At 40.6% G+C, this 17,870-nt stretch overlaps 1 protein-coding gene and 1 long non-coding RNA gene across 2 annotated transcripts in view; one reads left to right on the forward strand and one right to left on the reverse strand.

Moving 5' to 3' along the window:
* KCNB2 (potassium voltage-gated channel subfamily B member 2) overlaps positions 1–17,870 on the forward strand; it is a 251,054-nt gene that overhangs the window by 35,641 nt on the left and 197,543 nt on the right. The window lies entirely within an intron of this gene.
* Positions 9,409–17,331, reverse strand: LOC307219797. The gene is made up of 2 exons (XR_013840569.1): positions 17,245–17,331; positions 9,409–9,579 (listed from the first exon to the last, which is right to left on the reverse strand). It is a non-coding gene; the product is annotated as an uncharacterized lncRNA (long non-coding RNA).

Below are 17,870 nucleotides of genomic sequence, written 5' to 3' on the forward strand. Positions count from 1 at the left end.
GATAATCTGTACTTAATTTTAACAGTTGGGCCTGCCATTCACAAAAACAGCCTGTTCCTGGAATCACTTCAGAGCAGATCTGTGCTACTGATGTTTGACATAGTTCATGGGGCTGTACTGATCCTTCTGATGTTTATGTTGGCATCCAGGATGCCTCTGTCCAAATGTCAGTGCATTTCCTGGTTACTCAACCTAGAGGCTACAATGAAAAGGCGCTGTCACCACTAAAAACATTTTTTATAACCAGCTACATTGTGGGAGAGAGAAAACACACCAAGGTTCATTCAGGGACATTCCAGCTTCAATAAGGCCTTGGTGTGACCTCTCTTTGCTGAAGAGTCCTCTCCATCCTTCTGCAGCTCACCATAACAACAGTTATTGTAATTCATCGCAAATACTGGAACCTACAATGTCACCCTAATATTCTTTTAAAATATGAAGGAGAAAGGCACATGAGGGTTTTGGAAGAGGGCTCAAAAAAGAAATAAATGTAGCAACTGAATGAGAATGAGGACCCTTTGTCTTATATATCTGAAATTTGCTAAATGCATCTAAGATGCCTGAAAACAATCACTTTAATACCAATAGGATCAAGAGCACATAAGTAACATACAATAATATATGTATAATAATTAACTCAACTAATACTTGACTGTTTCCCACCCTTAATGGAATCCACCACAAGGTAGGCCACATTTCCCTGGCTTGGGTCAGCTCTGCTCTTAAGTATAGACTTATTTGTGCATAACGGCCTAAACTTGTTGTATATGGCACTTGTAAAAAGCAGAAGCTTTCCAGTAAGAGGTTTTAATTTCTGTCACATCTTTTCATCCCTTTACTGAGACTATAAGGAGCTGTATCATACCAAATCAGAACAAAGCCATCTTAACATTTACACCAACGTTGCCATTCATTTGTGTTTCTGATGTTGTGCTGTTGGCTCTGCTGCTGAGAATGCACAAGACTGTTGACTAGGTTACTCTGGTGATATACCTGGCATAGCAGCTGTCTAGCTTTCCTGGGGCCATAGAATCAGCCTGCATATCTCTGTTATGTACTTCAGATATTCCAGCCATGTAAGGATGCTTACATCCTCTGTAGCAAATCCTATCCTAATTTTCATTGTTGTATTTTTGATTCCACTGTTTTTATGCCAGTGAAGGATATAAGACAGGATGGAAAAACAGGTATATTGTCAGTCTTTTGTCAAGCAGTGTTCAAGGCAAAATAGTTGGGTGCCTAATACTTTCAATTTTCTCATTATACCCAATGCCAGAGTAAATCCTTGCTGTCCAAACCCCTTTCAGACATTATAGAAATGTGTGAAGGGAAAAGATTCACATGGATTCAATACCCATGCAGTCATATCTCAATGGAATCCCTAGTCATATAAATGCATTGTGCTGGATTTTCTCTGTGTGATCAGAATCCCTGAAAAAAGAGAAGTGCCCAACCATGCAAAGAAATCCTGTGCATAATTAACATTTTAATGACTGCTTTGTTTACACTCTTGTTTTCAGCTCCCCGTTTATAATATTTTAGGCTGCAATCCTAAATCCACTTAGCTAGGAGTAAGCCCCATTGAATTCAACAGGTCTAGCTTTCAGGTGGTAATCTTACCCACATTTACCTGGGAGCACACCCCTTTGAACTCCATGGGACCTCTGAGTAGAGAAGTCTAGGATTAGGCTGTTTTTGTTGTTCTAACTTCTACTGGGGTAACTGCTTTATTGTTTTACTTGAGGTTTTATCGATTACAAATTGGTTAATTTTATTGTGTGATTAGTTGCTTTGGAAGGTTGAAAGGTGGCACACAAATGTTCAAATAAATAACTAAACAAACTTGTATACAATTGTGCGTATGAGGACTTTTTAAAAAGCTTATCATGATCATGGACACAGCAATGGAGGAAATATTCAGTTTCATTTGCGATTTAATGAGAAATCAAATTTGCACTTGTCAAACCAGTACATGGACCAAAACACAGGTATTCTTTAAAATTCAACCTCCTTTGAATTTTGTGATATGATTCTCCAACCAAACAGTGTGTACAAATATGTATATATTATGGGAAAGTGTGAAGAAAATGGATATATATGTGAAAAGAACACATAGAAATGCATATTAGAGGAAATTGCTTGGGAAAATGCATGTCTTAGCATGTATTTCTTAGATGAAATTTGCACTAAAATGCTGGTGAATTTTCATGGGGATTTTGAAAAATAATAATACTCACAAATTGCTACAGGAATGTGGAGAACTGAATTTAAGAATGCACAAATGAGGGATTCATCCATCCCTGGCTGGACATTCATGACTTCATTACCTCCCACCATGTATCCATTATTGTTCAAATAGGGTTATTGCCTTTTATAAATGTGCATGCATTTTCTTTGCTCTTTGCCTAAGATTGCCTCATATTGTAACTGAAAATGTTAAATTATTAATTCCTTCATTTCCCAATATCTCTATGCCCTTTTAGAAATTTGTATCTCTCATCTCACAGAGCTGCATACTAAACCTAATGCCAAAATATGGCAAGGTAAATTGGTCAGAAATAACTAGAAGACAGCCCTGAGGGTGTTTTGACACTGTTCAGTACAAAGAGCTGGGTGCATAGTGGAATATTTGCATCGCAAAATGCCAACATAATTACAGTACAGATGAAAAGCATTCTTTCAAATAATATTTGCTTCTAAAATCAGGGGGCAGAAGAACTAAAGCATAATCCCTTTGCAACATTCTGTTTCCAACATTTCCCCCAAGAGTGAGTGAATGTCATTTGCTCTCTGTTATCGAGGGGCAACAGGGCATATGGCATGCTTGTATTTTTAAAGTAACAGATGAGATTCATTTGTATAATTGAAGAAATTGCTTTATTTTCTTTAGTTTACAGAGTTTGTAATCTTCAGCATTTTATTTTATTTCACTGCTTTGTAACTTTTGGTCAGTGGGTGGCACCCACATTGTGCACCTTTGTGTCCTAATTTACTGGCGGCCACTTACCAGGAGAGGGTGGGGTTAGGAACAGGGAGCTCAGCATGGTGTGGAAACAGCAGCATTGGATTGGCTCTGCCACTATGCCTGCACCACACTGAAGTCCCCATGCCTCACCCCTCTATCCCTGTTGTTGATGTTGTTATCTGCTGCTGCTGTGGGAAGTGGCTTATACAGTGGTACCTCGGGTTACAGACGCTTCAGATTGCAGACTCCACTAACCGAGAAATAGTACCTTGGGTTAAGAACTTTGCTTCAGGATGAGAATAGAAATCGTGCGGCGGCAGCACTGCGGCAGTGGGAGGTCCCATTAGCTAAAGTGGTACCTCAGGTTAAGAACAGTTTCAGGCTAAGAACGGACCTCCAAAATGAATTAAGTTCTTAACCCGAGGTACCACTGTAACTACAAATAATCAAATAAAATAAAGTACCTTTGTTTGCAATGCTTTAATTGGACAGAGTGGTTTGTGCTGCTTATGTCATTCACCTTCTTAGCAGCTTTGTGAGGTTGATCATGAGTATCCAACTGAGCTGAAGATAAGAGGTGGTAACTTACCCAAGACCACCTGCCTAGATTGGTCATCCCTTCTCATAAAGAGCTATTTTGGATGGTGAGGTTTTTGCCTCTATGGCTTAGGTTGCCGTCATTTGCACACTTAGCTGGCTTTATGCTGCTTTGAACTTAGAAGGACTTATTACATATAGGATTGAGTTTTTAGATTGACCTCCCATGCACTCTTTATTTGTGAATAACACTGGGCAACAATTTTTTACTTTTTGAATGTTGATTTCTACAACTGATTTAGGGTATTTTTGCACTGCTGAATCAGGAAATGGCATCTGTTTCTCTCCATCAGGTCAGGTTTACTGAAAACTGAATGGTGGGCATTGATAAAGGTAAGTACACGTAAATTGTATGTTGCTTCACCATTTTTCAAACTTCAGGGCTTGAACTTCCGTTTCTTGGAACTCCTGGAATGCTCAGCGGCAGGGAGGTCTCTCTTCAGAGTCCAACAGTAGTCAGCCATCATGACTGCGTCCCAGCGACCCTGATACCTTGTCTCCATCTCTTTCATGTCCTGATGGAATCTCTCCCCCTGCTCGTCACTCATTGAACCCAGGTTCTCAGGAAACCGGTCCATATGTGAAAATAGGTAATGCAGCTTGACGTTCATGTTGCAGCCCAGGTTTCTGAAAGCAGTCAGTATGTTGTTGACAAGTTCTGCGTAGTTTCTGGCCTTATTGTTGCCAAGAAAGTTCTTCACTACCAGAACAAATGCCTTCCACGCTTCCAGTTCCACTTCGTTCATTGACTTTCCGAACTCTGGATCTCTGATGAGCTGATGGATCTGAGGACCGTCAAAGATGCCATACCCCTCCCCACCTTCTCACTATATAGAAGGGTCTGGTGACTTCGGTTTCAGTGTATCTGAAGAAGTGTGCATGCACACGAAAGCTCATACCTAGAACTAACTTAGTTGGTCTTTAAGGTGCTACTGGAAGGAATTTTTTTTTTTTTTTTACTATGGCAGACCAACACGGCTACCTATCTGTAAAAAGATGCCAGCTTTCAACTTCTCCATGGTCAATCCTGGAAAAGCCTGGCACAGGTAAGTGAAGCAGTCACCATCCTTGTCCAGAGCCTTGGTGAACTGCTTGATTAAGCCAAGCTTGATGTGCAGCGGTGGGAAGAGTATTCTGTCTCTGTCCACCAGAGGGTCGTTGATGACGTTCCTTTCTTTGCAAGGCACCAATTCCTCCCGCACAGGCCAGTCCTTCTTTGTGTAATGCTGAGCACGGTCCCTACTATCCCACATGCACAGAAAACATGGGTACTTGGTGAAGCCAGACTGTTGTCCCAACAAAAAGTTCACAATCTTCAGGTCAACACAAATAAACCACTTATGCTGATCATAACCAATTTTCTCCAGCACATACTTCACCGCTTCATAGTTCTCCTTCAGTGTACTCGAGTGAGCCAGGGGTATAGAGGCAAACTGGTTGCCGTTGTGTAGCAGAACACATTTCAGTGATCGCTTGCTGCTGTCAATGAACAGTCTCCAATCTTTGGGTTCGTACGGTGGCACTCCAAGCTTGAGCAGAAGCTGCGCAATATCTGCACAGTACACCAAGTCCTTCTCTTCCGCAAAAAAACAGAGGTACTCTTGATTCCTGTTGTGGAAGAAGCTGATGCGAGCACTGTCAGAGAGTAGGTTTTTTTCCTTCAATCTGGATGCCAACAATTCGGCAGAGTCCTTTGACAAGCTGAGGTCGCGAACTAGATCATTCAACTCCTTTTGGGAAAATGGATGTGGAGCATCATCTTCAAGAACCACTTCTTCTTCATGTCCTTCAACACTGGAGGCATCTTCGTCACTAATGTCAGGAAGTTCTCCGAAGATAGGCACTGGAATTTCATCACAATGAGCTACAGGACGACGTGCTGATTGAAGATCAGGATACTTGAGGCTGCTCCAGTTCTTTCTGTCAATCCCAGCCGCACCAATTTATGGAAGATTTCGAGGTTTTATGACTTTAAACTGATCCCTTTTCTACATAATCACCCAGAACTATCGGACCTGAATACTTCTTGTCATTAAAATAATCATTTCCAATCAAAACAATTATTCGACATGGCATTTTACCCCCACCAACTTCTTCTAAAATGCTCCACACAAGCGTACATGTGAACAAAAACGTAAAAAAACGACATGTGGCTATAGCTCAAAAACTTGACCTGATTGAGCAAAACCAATGTGATTTTTGGATTCAGCGCATCAGATTCGTCCTAAATCAACTGAAAAAATGCAGACAACAAATTTGTTGTTGACCAGTGTAATTCCTATTGAACTCTGAGGAATTCACTTGCAGGAAAACATACATGAATCATGTTGGCTCTACTGTAGAACTCATCCAACTTTAGGTATGTAGGAAGCAGGACAGGTGGCGAACCTGTGGTTCTCTGGAAATTGTTGGTGTATAGTTCCTATTGTCCACCTAAACAGTTAGCCATGCTGACCAGTATTGATAAGAGTAGGAGTCCAACTGTATTTAGAGGGTCATATCTGGACTAGACAATCTTTACCTGACAGTCATAAGTATAGTACTGGAAAACCTGTTGCATATCTGCTTCCTTGTTGGTCCATTATTCTGCTTTGGGCTGACCTTTAATCCTGCATCTGAGAACTAATCCAGATCCCTTGGACTGCTGACCCATTCCAATGCTTACATTAGTATAGACCCTGAACAAGCTGAGGCCATTCAAAATGCTTTCTGGGATTCAGTCCAGGTTCAGAATCATCTCCTGTAAAGGATTTGGATGATAAATTGTAGTATATGGCTTTTCTGTAATTAAAGGAGTCTTGTCCATAATCTGTCCCTGACTCTGTCTTCAATTCTCAGCCTTAACTGGACATACAATTAGACCTTCAATAAGTACTTGGATTTGGGCTGTGTGGTTTTTCATATTGTCTTTTGGAATCAGGTTTGCTGGCCTATTGACCTGGGCATCTCACCTTGCACCTTTGAATCATTGATTAGTGCATAGATGAAATATGTTTGTCTCACAAAATCTCTCAGTGTGAAAGTGGAGCAGTAGACTTATTGGGTTTCATTCTGCTTTTACTTTTTTCAAGGCACAAATGAACATGTGTGTATGTATGTATGTGGATATGTGCCAGTGTGGAGTTCGGAGGCATTCTGGGGAAAGCGAGGGAAGATAGTGGAGCAGCTGAAGACTTGCATTTCTCTTTCCAACCAGCTGTGGCATTGAAATACTGCAAAGAAGTCAAATCAGCTTTTTATGCAGCTGGTCTGTATGCACGAGATTTCCTGCTGGCTGTTGAGTCATTATGGTGCATCTTATGTAGGAGTCATCTTATGAAGAGCACCGTTGTCTCTCTAAAAGAGCTAGAAATAGTAATTTACTGGATGCACTTATCTCTCTGGGAGTAGCGAAATAATGGACAAGGCATGACGTCTCCATAACAGGAATAAGATTAATATAAAGGTGGTTTGTCCATCTGATGCTTCTGGAGTCATGAGCACATCCAAGCTGATCTTCTCCTTCACTTGGTCTGTAAGACCCCAGCAACTGCGCCAGTGCTGATATTTTTATACTTTGCAACCCACTTTTCTTGATGACACTATTGTATCTTTCATGGATGTGTAGATGATTTAATTAATCTGAACCTTGTTATGTTCCCAGGTACTGAGAAGCAGTTACACCAGTTTATTGAGTCCTAGAGGAAAAATATCATGTCAGTTATCATCCTGGGTTTAACAGCTCTATTTTTACTCAGCATTTCAGGGTAGGGGGCAGAGTAGCATAGCTTAGGCAACAGTGAATGTGTAATGATTTGACACATTTTAGCTGAAAATGAGGAAATGCTATTAAGCATGTGGAACTGTTTGTAAATATGTAGCATACGCAGTGTTTACTGGAAGAAATTTAGAGTGTGATCCTCACACAGACAGTGAGTTTTGCTCTTACACTTTAACACAAAACACACAAAATCTGTGAAATGAACACAAAGTTTCTGATTTGTGGGTACCACATGTTCTATCTGTGTTAAGTAGGGGTTTCAGACTTTTACATTTATTAGTTCCTGCTTCTGTGTTTTTAACAGCAAGCATTAGCAGGTAATAATGTTATTTTCATGTAGTGAAAAGTATGCAGCTCAAACTCCTATTAAAATGCACAGGTGCAGACTAACTTGGTTTTTCTTATCAGTTGGCAACCCTCTGAATTCTGCATTAATTCTAGTTTATCCAGAAGGATACCCTTGTTTCAAGGAGGATGCTGAAATACCTGTTTAATCTGTTCCTGATACAAATAGTACTCTATGGATTCAAACAGCTAGTTGTTCCCAACCTTTTGGATCACATGGTCACATTTGGAAGTGACCTGGTCACTATTAAAAAATAGCTATCATGGGGTGTGGCCAGTCACAAAATGACTTCTGTGGAGCATGGCCAATCAGATCTAGTAAATATAATAATGCATCAGCATGATTTTTTCCACAGCATCACTAACAACAAAGCTTACATTGGTGTCTACATTCTGCTGTAAAGATTACATATCTGGTACATTTTAGAAATGCCATAGCACAAAAGCTGTGATCCAAAGCTCCAATTCTCATGGAATTTTGTGATCCATCGGATGCCAACAAAACTACCAGCATAGCAAAGAACACTTCTGTGGACATAGAGGTTGTTGACAGTCAGTTAAATAATGCAGAGGGAGTCCAGAGGAAGGGTGGGGGGAATTATCTGGTGATACTTTACAGGGTAAACTGAAGAAACCAGTACATAATATGAGCAGAAATAAGCAGAGTTTTTCCTTATTTACAGGACTTGTTCAGAGGAGGATTAGATATTTCAACAACTACTCAGAGGGGAGGCTGTATCAAAACTATACAGCCAATCAAAACTCAAGTTACCTCAGCAAGGCTCTTGTCATTCCGACAAGTTGCTGGGCAGCACCATATTATTATTATCAATAATAATAACAACAACAACAACAACAACAACAACAACAACAACAACAACAACCCACCCTTCACTCTAAGGTCTCAGGGCAGGTTACAACACTGAAGCACAATATTAAAAATAGTGTAAAACAACTTACAATCACAAAAAATAAAATTGGTCCTAAAAATATATACCTCAAATGTTAAAAGCCAGGCCTGAGTCATTTAGGGCTTTAAGCCCTAGCATGAGCACCTTGCATTGGACCCAGAAACAAACTGGCAACCAGTGCAGCTTTTTAAAAATATGTATTACATGAGATATAAATGAAACCCCAGCCAGTAATCTGGCTGCTGCATTTTGGACCAGTTGTCCTAGTTGTCTTAAAGTCAGTGCCATGTAGAACGCATTACAATGATCCAGTATGGAATTATTCCATACTGCTAGAGCATGGAGTACAGTGACCAAGTGATCTTTGTCCAAAAGGGTTTGTAGCTGGCAAACTAGCTGGAGCTGAAAAAGGCACTTCTAGCACCAAGGCTACCTGAGCCTCTAGTGACATTGTTGAATCCAGGAGCACCCCAAAACTGCAAACCTGCTGCTTCTAGGGGAGTGCAACCCCATCCAGGGCAGGCTGCCTCCTCACCTTGCTCAGTCTAATTTTGCCTGAAGCATGCACTGTATATCAGGATGATCTCTGCAAACACTTGGAGATTTTATTTACAGAAATACATTTTGTTGTTGTTTTAAAATCAGAAACAGGGTTGCTACTTTTCCTTTTTCTCTTACTGACAGCTGCCCACAACAACCAGATACCCAGAAATTAAGCAAATAAAGCTTTCCCTGTCTTGCTTAAAAAGAAGTCAGAAGTAAAAAGCTTTTTCTTATCCAGAAAGTAATTTGTGTTCAGGGTTATATAGAATTCAGTGGTCAGTAATTGGTCAATTTCAAATCTCATTTTCTGAGGAATTCTCTGAGATAGCATTGAATTGAAATAAACAGATGGATGGGCAGGAAGAAATGAACAGAAGCTGTTAGCTGCTAGATCGGTTTCTTTGGATGTCACCAGGTGTTCACCAGTGTGCCAAGATAGCAGTAGTCAGGTGCCATTCCTAGGGGAGACAGAAGTTTGGAAATAGAGATGGTAGTAAATCAAAACAAAATGTTATTCAACAGTCTCCAACCCATTAAAGGAGTTGGCAGCAACCTGCCCACCTAACAATCCCTGTGGAGCAATAACTGTGCTAAAAGCACATGTGCACATGAGGCCTGTCACAAGATTTGAGGTTTGGCAGAGGTGAAGTGGTTAATTTCTGTAGGACCCTTCTTGTCATCTAGGGAAGTTTCAGAACACCAGCCAATTTATTAGTGTTCCCAAAACCTTGCCTTGCCTTCAGAAAGATTTAGATGAGTCCCTGGCTCCTAGTAAAAGAGGCCTGGGGCTCTTCTCATCACTGAACTCACCCTTCCCTCCTCCATCAATGCCTGTTCATGAAAGACAGGGGGAGCCAATGTGGTACCCTCCAGAAATTGTTGGACTACAATGCCCATAATCCTTGACTACGAGTCATGATGGCTGGAGTTAATGCGAATTGTAGTCCAACATCTGATAGATAACATTTGCTGCCTCTGCTGTAAGGTGTTTGTCAATGGGCTGCTGTAATTCAGAACTTGTTCCCTGTTGGTTCCTGCTATGTCTTCCATATGAAGACAATGCTTCACTTTCTCTTTCCTTTCAATAGATGCTGCTCCTGTGCCTGATCTCTCCCCAACTTCTCTTTGTCTTTGCGCGCGCGTGTGTGTGTGTGTGTGTGTGGAGAAGGAAGAGCACATCCCACACAGCTGTGAGGCTCCGTGGAGATAAAGTTCAGTTGCGTCAAACCTCTGACAGATCCCAGCTGGAGCCAGCTTCTAACAATTTCCAATTCCTATCCACAGTTACCTGGTAATAAGTCCAGATAAAGGCGATATGGCTTGCTTTTAAGTCAAAATATGCAATGCTGCATTGTGAGCAATATATGTAGGATTTGGCTTTGAGTGTGCTGCACTGTGTTGCAATCAGGTGGCAGGATTGTAACACACCCAGGCATCACCTTTGACAAAGTGGACTTGTATTGACCAGATGGCATGCATTTATAACCAGCGGGCAATGTGTCTTGGTTGCTAGATGTATATTGGGGCCTATGGAATTGGTTGCAAGTGTAAGTCGGTTTGGTAGCCAACTGACAGGCCAGCTCATGTGGTGGGAAAAAGGCACTAGGTTGGATCCTTAGTCTAACCTGGAGTGAGTGGGTGAGAGGGAGCCTCTCCCCGCAAACATGTCAAAATCACAGGGCTGAATGACTCAGGATACATACCCAACACCTATGCTAAAGCCTACTGTCATCTATATAGTTGTGGCCAACTTAATACCAAGGTCTTGTTATGTTGTTTTGTTTCTCCTAAGTTACTATGTCTTCCCAGTAGTAGCATTGTGATTTGCGGTTATTTTTATTGATTATAGTTATTCCATATGTAGAAGTTGAGTGGAGTGGTAGTTAAATCCTACTCCTATACTGGTAATGGGGCAACACCCTCTGTCTTCGTGTGTGGTAAAGTACCAAGTGTCAAGCATATGGCAGACTATGCAGTACACACAACTCTGTCCTTCAACACCCAAGGCAGCTTTCTCATTCTACCTAATGGTAAGGCTGATCCTGCCTACAATGTTTTTCTGGGGAGACAGAGGTCAAAGGAGAGCTTCAAAAACCTTTTTAAACATCTCTTTAAAATGTTAGTTTGGGTCATCAACAACACAGCAACAAAATATCTTTACAGAGTTACAAGGAACCGCTTTGTCAGAAAAATGGAATCCTTTTGTAAATTAACAATGTCGTAAAACAAGGTTCAGTTTGGCCAAAAGAATATTTTCCTTCAAATATGTATTGTGTAAAGTGAAAAGTGGACAGTTACTTCTTATCAACAGGATCTTAAGAGGTTCTCGGCACAGCCTGATCCCAACAGCTGCTGGGCACAGTCAGTGAAAATGTTCCAAGCCTGTTCTTGTTGCCCCTTTATGCAGTAAACAGCTAGATTTGCATGCCATACAAAGAGCAGAAGATAAAGGTTGCTGTATTGCTCATATGGAAAAATGTGTGCCATTGCTGTTCAACTGCTTTACACAAACATTTTTATCTGCCAGTCCTTCCAAGCTAACGGCTGGCAAGCACCTGTGGCAAACAAGCAGACAGATAGTCTGTTAGAGTTGCTGCAAGCAGAATCCCTGATCTGGACCTTGTGTATGCATTCAAACATAGCATTCTATGCATATTAAATATATCCCTTAGTGATGATGAGCTGCCTAGACTAAGGAAAAAACCTTTAGAGCTGGCAACTGCATGGATTGACTGTCTGGTATCCCCTGATTCCCAGAACCAGGATATTCTAGGTTGTGGTGAGAGTGAACTCAAGATCCCTTTCCAGCCAAGACTCTTGGTGGTACAGGATATTCAGAATTCAGGAATTTAAGTTACTCAACTCCCTGGTACAGGGTTGTTGTTGATGAACACCTGGTCTTTGGTAGCTGCCAGTATATTTCTGAGCCCAATTCAAGTTGCTCACATTGATGCTTAAAACCACAAATGCCTCCTTTTCTATAGACCTTCTTGGATAATAGGATTGGCAGAGGAGACCTACTTGGCAATTCTGACACCCTCAGAAGTTTGAGGGGTGGTGGGCCAGGAGAGGGCTTTCTCTGTGCCAGCTTCTGTCATATGCTGGAGAGGCACTTCATTACCCCTAGCCATTTACAATTGAAAAGTATTTTTATGATCTACTAGAAAATAATTAATGAATGATTGCAGCTGTATTTGTGGCTGGGTTTTAATTGTCTCCTATGGTAACCCTTAAGGTGAATGGTGAGTTGTTGTTGTTGTTGTTGTTTAGTCGTTTAGTCGTGTCCGACTCTTCGTGACCCCATGGACCAGAGAACGCCAGGCACTCCTGTCCTCCACTGCCCCCCACAGCTTGGTCAGACTCATGCTGGTAACCTCGAAAACACTATCCAACCATCTCGTCCTCTGTCGCCCCCTTCTCCTTGTGCCCTCCATCTTTCCCAACATCAGGGTCTTCTCCAGGGAGTCTTCTCTTCTCATGAGGTGGCCAAAGTACTGGAGCCTCAGCTTCACAATCTGTCCTTCCAGTGAGCACTCAGGGCTGATTTCCTTCAGAATGGAGAGGTTTGATCTTCTTGCAGTCCATGGGACTCTCAAGAGTCTCCTCCAGCACCATAATTCAAAAGCATCAATTCTTCGGCGATCAGCCTTCTTTATGGTCCAGCTCTCACTTCCATACATCACTACTGGGAAAACCATAGCTTTAACTATACGGACCTTTGTTGGCAAGGTGATGTCTCTACTTCTCAAGATGCTGTCTAGGCCTGTCATTGCCCTTCTCCCAAGAAGCAGGCGTCTTTTAATTTCGTGGCTGCTGTCACCATCTGCAGTGATCATGGAGCCCAAGAAAGTAAAATCTCTCACTGCCTCCATTTCTTCCCCTTCTATTTGCCAGGAGGTGATGGGACCAGTAGCCATGATCTTCGTTTTTTTGATGTTGAGCTTCAGACCATATTTTGCACTCTCCTCTTTCACCCTCAATAAAAGGTTCTTTAATTCCTCCTCACTTTCTGCCATCAAGGTTGTGTCATCTGCATATCTGAGGTTGTTGATATTTCTTCCGGCAATCTTAATTCCGGCTAGGGATTCATCCAGCCCAGCCTTTCGCATGATGAATTCTGCATATAAGTTAAATAAGCAGGGAGACAAAATGCAGCCTTGTCGTACTCCTTTCCCAATTTTGAACCAGTCAGTTGTTTCATATCCAGTTCTAACTGTAGCTTCTTGTCCCACATAGAGATTTCTCAGGAGACAGATGAGGTGATCAGGCACTCCCATTTCTTTAAGAACTTGCCATAGTTTGCCATGGTTGACACAGTCAAAGGCTTTTGCATAGTCAATGAAGCAGAAGTAAATGTCTTTCTGGAATTCTCTAGCTTTCTCCATAATCCAGCGCATGTTTGCAATTTGGTCTCTGGTTCCTCTGCCTCTTCTAAATCCAGCTTGCACTTCTGGGAGTTCTCGGTCCACATACTGCTTGAGCCTTCCTTGTAGAATTTTAAGCATAACCTTGCTAGCGTGAGAAATTAGTGCAATTGTGCGATAGTTGGAGCATTCTTTGGCACTGCCCTTCTTTGGGATTGGGATGTAGACTGATCTTCTCCAATCTTCTGGCCACTGCTGAGTTTTCCAAACTTGCTGGCATATTGAGTGTAGCACCTTAACAGCATCATCTTTTAAAATTTTAAATAGTTCAGCTGGAATACCATCACTTCCACTGGCTTTGTTATTTGCAGTGCTTTCTAAGGCCCATTTGACTTCACTCTCCAGGATGTCTGGCTCAAGGTCAGCAACCACACTACCTGGGGTATATGAGACATCCGTTTCTTTCTGGTATAATTCCTCTGTGTATTCTTGCCACCTCTTCTTGATAACAGTAATATATTGATGAGCATGTGAAGGCCCCTGCTCTCCCTTCATACAGTTCTTTATCTTGGACCAGACAATCCTTGGACTAGAGTATTCCCTGAAATACAGGACTGTCTTCTGTAAAATGGGACATGTGACCACCCTTGTTGTTGTTTAGTCGTTTAGTTGTGTCCGACTCTTCGTGACCCCATGGACCAGAGCACGCCAGGCACTTCTATCTTCCACTGCCTCCCACAGTTTGGTCAAACTCATGCTGGTAGCTTCGAGAACACTGTCCAACCATCTTGTCCTCTTTCGTCCCCTTCTCCTTGTGCCCTCCATCTTTCCCAACATCAGGGTCTTTTCCAGGGAGTCTTCTCTTCTCATGAGGTGGCTCACCCTACTGACCCGCAAAGCTCCCAGTTGGAGATCACTGATGCTGGGTCATTGTGTGAGACCACAACACAGAGAACAGCTATGCTGCACTTAGTGCTTTCTTACAACCTAAGATGGAAAAATTTTATAATGAATTATTGCATCGTTCAGAGAGTTTCCATTTTAAACTTTTCCTAGCCTTCACTAAAGGCTTAGAAACCATTATGTGCTTTTGCAAATGGAATCCCTTTTATCATGCATCTTGGGAGATATATATATACTGTATATGAAGTCTGGTTTATCAGTATTCTCTGTGAGGTTAGGGCAACATGAGTTTATAGACTAAGGCAGCAACCCTATACCCATGTACCTGGACGTAAGCCCCATTGAACTTATTGGAATTTCTGGTTAGAAGCTCATCCACCTAAGTAACACAAGGAAAAGGCAAACCTTTCATACTAAGATGCATTTAAGAAGTATTTAAAGCAACTGTGGTCAAAGCAAGATAGAAATACTGTTCTTTAGAAAAGCTCTAGCGCTCTTGTAATGGTTGTCAAGCATTTAGAAGTTCATTTTGACTTTAAAATACAAGAATACTTTATTTCTACATACAAATGAAAATATGTGTATATTCTCCAAGGATACAGTTACCTTATTCTGCAAGACAAGTGCCAGTTGTTTTTATCAAAACATTCCCAGAACTTAACAACGCTGCTCTAAGGTATATCAGTTTCCAAAAGGACAAAAAAGTATCTTACAACTCAATCCTATTCATGCCTACTGAGATGTGTGTCCCACTGATATCAATAGGGTCTTACTCCCTAGTATGGCTACTGTCCTATAGACAAGGTTCTTAAGGCTCCATTACATAAACAAACAATTTGTTCAGGACACATTCTAAACATAATCTTCAGAAATGGACAATCAGTTGTACTCAGCCATCCGCTTGCAATGGGATACTTCATCAGAAATATTAATTGATGGGTTAAAAAGTATGTATGCATATATATCTGACTTTAATGCATTGCCAATGTATATTAAAGTAATATAAAGAAATTGTATTGCACATAGCAAAAGGCCTTTGCAAAAATGTACCTCAGTTTGATAATACAAATATTCTGTCAATGAGTGAACTTAATATATGTTTACAATATTTGTAAAAATTTGTCATTAAAATCCATGTCTGCAATACATCAGTGTACCAAGATACCATTCATTTAAATCATTTAAAGCTTTCCTTTAAAAACTTGCATGTAATTTCCTAGTTGCTGTAGCAAATAGTAACATAGTTTATGTTGTTATTAATTCTATTGCAATGTTTTATATAACTATGGTGAAAGAATGCCTTTAAAAAAATGCCTATGGTTCACCATACAATGTCCTCAGCATGCTTCTATCCAAAACCACTTTATTTATTCTTTTCATTCATTTAATATATTTATATTGTGCCTTTCTCTCAAGTTGGGATTCAAGGTGGCTTATAACATTAATAAACATAATATTACGGTGTACTACATTCTAACACTAACCAAAAATAGAAAATCTAGGTTAAACATATATGCAAAAATCCCTGGAAAGCTATTCACATGAGCTGCATAATGCATGTACCTGAAGTTGGGGGGAAAGGCTCACACTTTTTTCATTTGCATATTTTAAGGTACACACCTTTTAAAATTAATACTCGAAATGTTATGTGAGAGCAAGCTGTGTGAAATGACACTTATTTCCTGCTAGTACCAGTTTCTGTTCTTTTTTTAGGAGCTTGAGAGAAAATGTCTGAGCTTACACGATGTCCATGATACCTTTGCATGTTATCTTTGCCACCACATAAATCACATTTTGTAATAGGAAACCTAGAGTGACTTGCAATGGGAACTAAACCAGGGGACTATTGTTTTGGGACAATACATGAACAACCTGGCTTCTCATCCCTATTTAGGAACCGCTGGAAAGCACTGAATGTGCTAAGACTGGATATCCACCAACTTCACATACATTTGTTCCCTGATAAATGAAAGCAATGGGATGGGGTGAGATATTTGTAGAGCTGGAGACCAATATTAGTCTGTTTTTTACCCATAGAAACTAACTTGTTTGGATACCAAGTTGTGGCTCTATTTATGAACCACAGACCATTCCTGAGTTTGTGAACAACTAACTGCTGACTTTTCCTTAATGTTGCATAATGACACTTGTAATTCAGAAACTGTGTAGCTTGGCTATCACTGTACTAAATATTCAGTTAAGAAGCTTTTTGCTGACTGTTCTTTTTATTATCCATTTCAATTTAAATACATTGTAGCACCAAACTTTTTAAAGATTTACCTCTAAATTCCAAAGCAGGAATCAAATTGGGGTGCTTTTATATCTTTTACCGATTCATAACAGAAGCCCCAGATACATTTCACACCTGCACTTCTGATCATTACATTGGTAATGTATTCAATCACTTGGGAGGAATGTGCCATTTGCTTCCATAGTACAAAATACACATTGACATTCCAACAGGGACTGACAATGCAATGCCTGGACCCAATTGCCCAATTGCTGAACACTCCAGTACTGAGGTCCCTAATGGATATAATCATTTCATAATTAACTCAGTCTTTTTAAGGATTAAATAATTAATATTTGCACCACATTCTGAAGATAAAGGCGGAGGTGTGAGCCTTCCATATTAGTGCTATTGGTAATTTATTCATGAGTAAAAATTCCAGCTTGACACATTGTTGGAAATGATAAATTATGACATTAATAATCTGTTATCCGTAAGTATGGCTAACAGATCGGAAACAAAAGCAGGGGTGGCTGAGTTGAAGGAAAATGTAGATGCAAAACTGAAGTTAAATGGAAATCTGAAGGCTAAATTGTTATTGCAGTTTTGTTTAATTTATTACAGACCTTGTGCCTGGTGATAGTGTCATTTCAACATGGTGATGGTGCCAGAAAGTGCATCCTTCTGTGATATTCATACCTAAAAATAGAGCTGAATCCTTGTTAAAGTTGCCCTTTAAATTCTTTTTCATCAACCCCCCACCCCACCAGCCACCCAACTTTGTTCTAAGCATTTAGCCAAGTGTCTGGGATCACCATAAATCAGATTACAAACTTCTGTGAACTGCAAAGCTCTCTTAAGGCTGAAGTGCATTAAGCACAAATGGGGAAACATGGATTATTATTATGACAGATTCCGTACCTTGGCTCTTCTCTGAGCTGGAAGAAAAAAGAGACTACATTTGGAACTTTGTCAGCTCTTGGCTTACAACATGGCAAAACATACTGTCAATTTTTCCCCAACTTTATCATCACAGATATCACGCCAGTTACAGCAGAGATTTAAATGGATTGTCAGATCCAATTGCACTCTTTCTTACCCCAGTTGTTAGCATGTAATGTTATTAGTGTAAAGGGTGGGGTGAAGGAAAGTGTTAATTAGCCAACATGAACACAGTTTATATTGCTAGACCAGTAAAACTATTTTATTAAAATAGTTTGCAATGATATCACCAGCATTTGCAGCTGCTGAG

This window comes from Podarcis cretensis, assembly GCF_951804945.1.
Source record: "Podarcis cretensis genome assembly, chromosome: 7".
Classification (NCBI taxonomy): domain Eukaryota; kingdom Metazoa; phylum Chordata; class Lepidosauria; order Squamata; family Lacertidae; genus Podarcis; species Podarcis cretensis.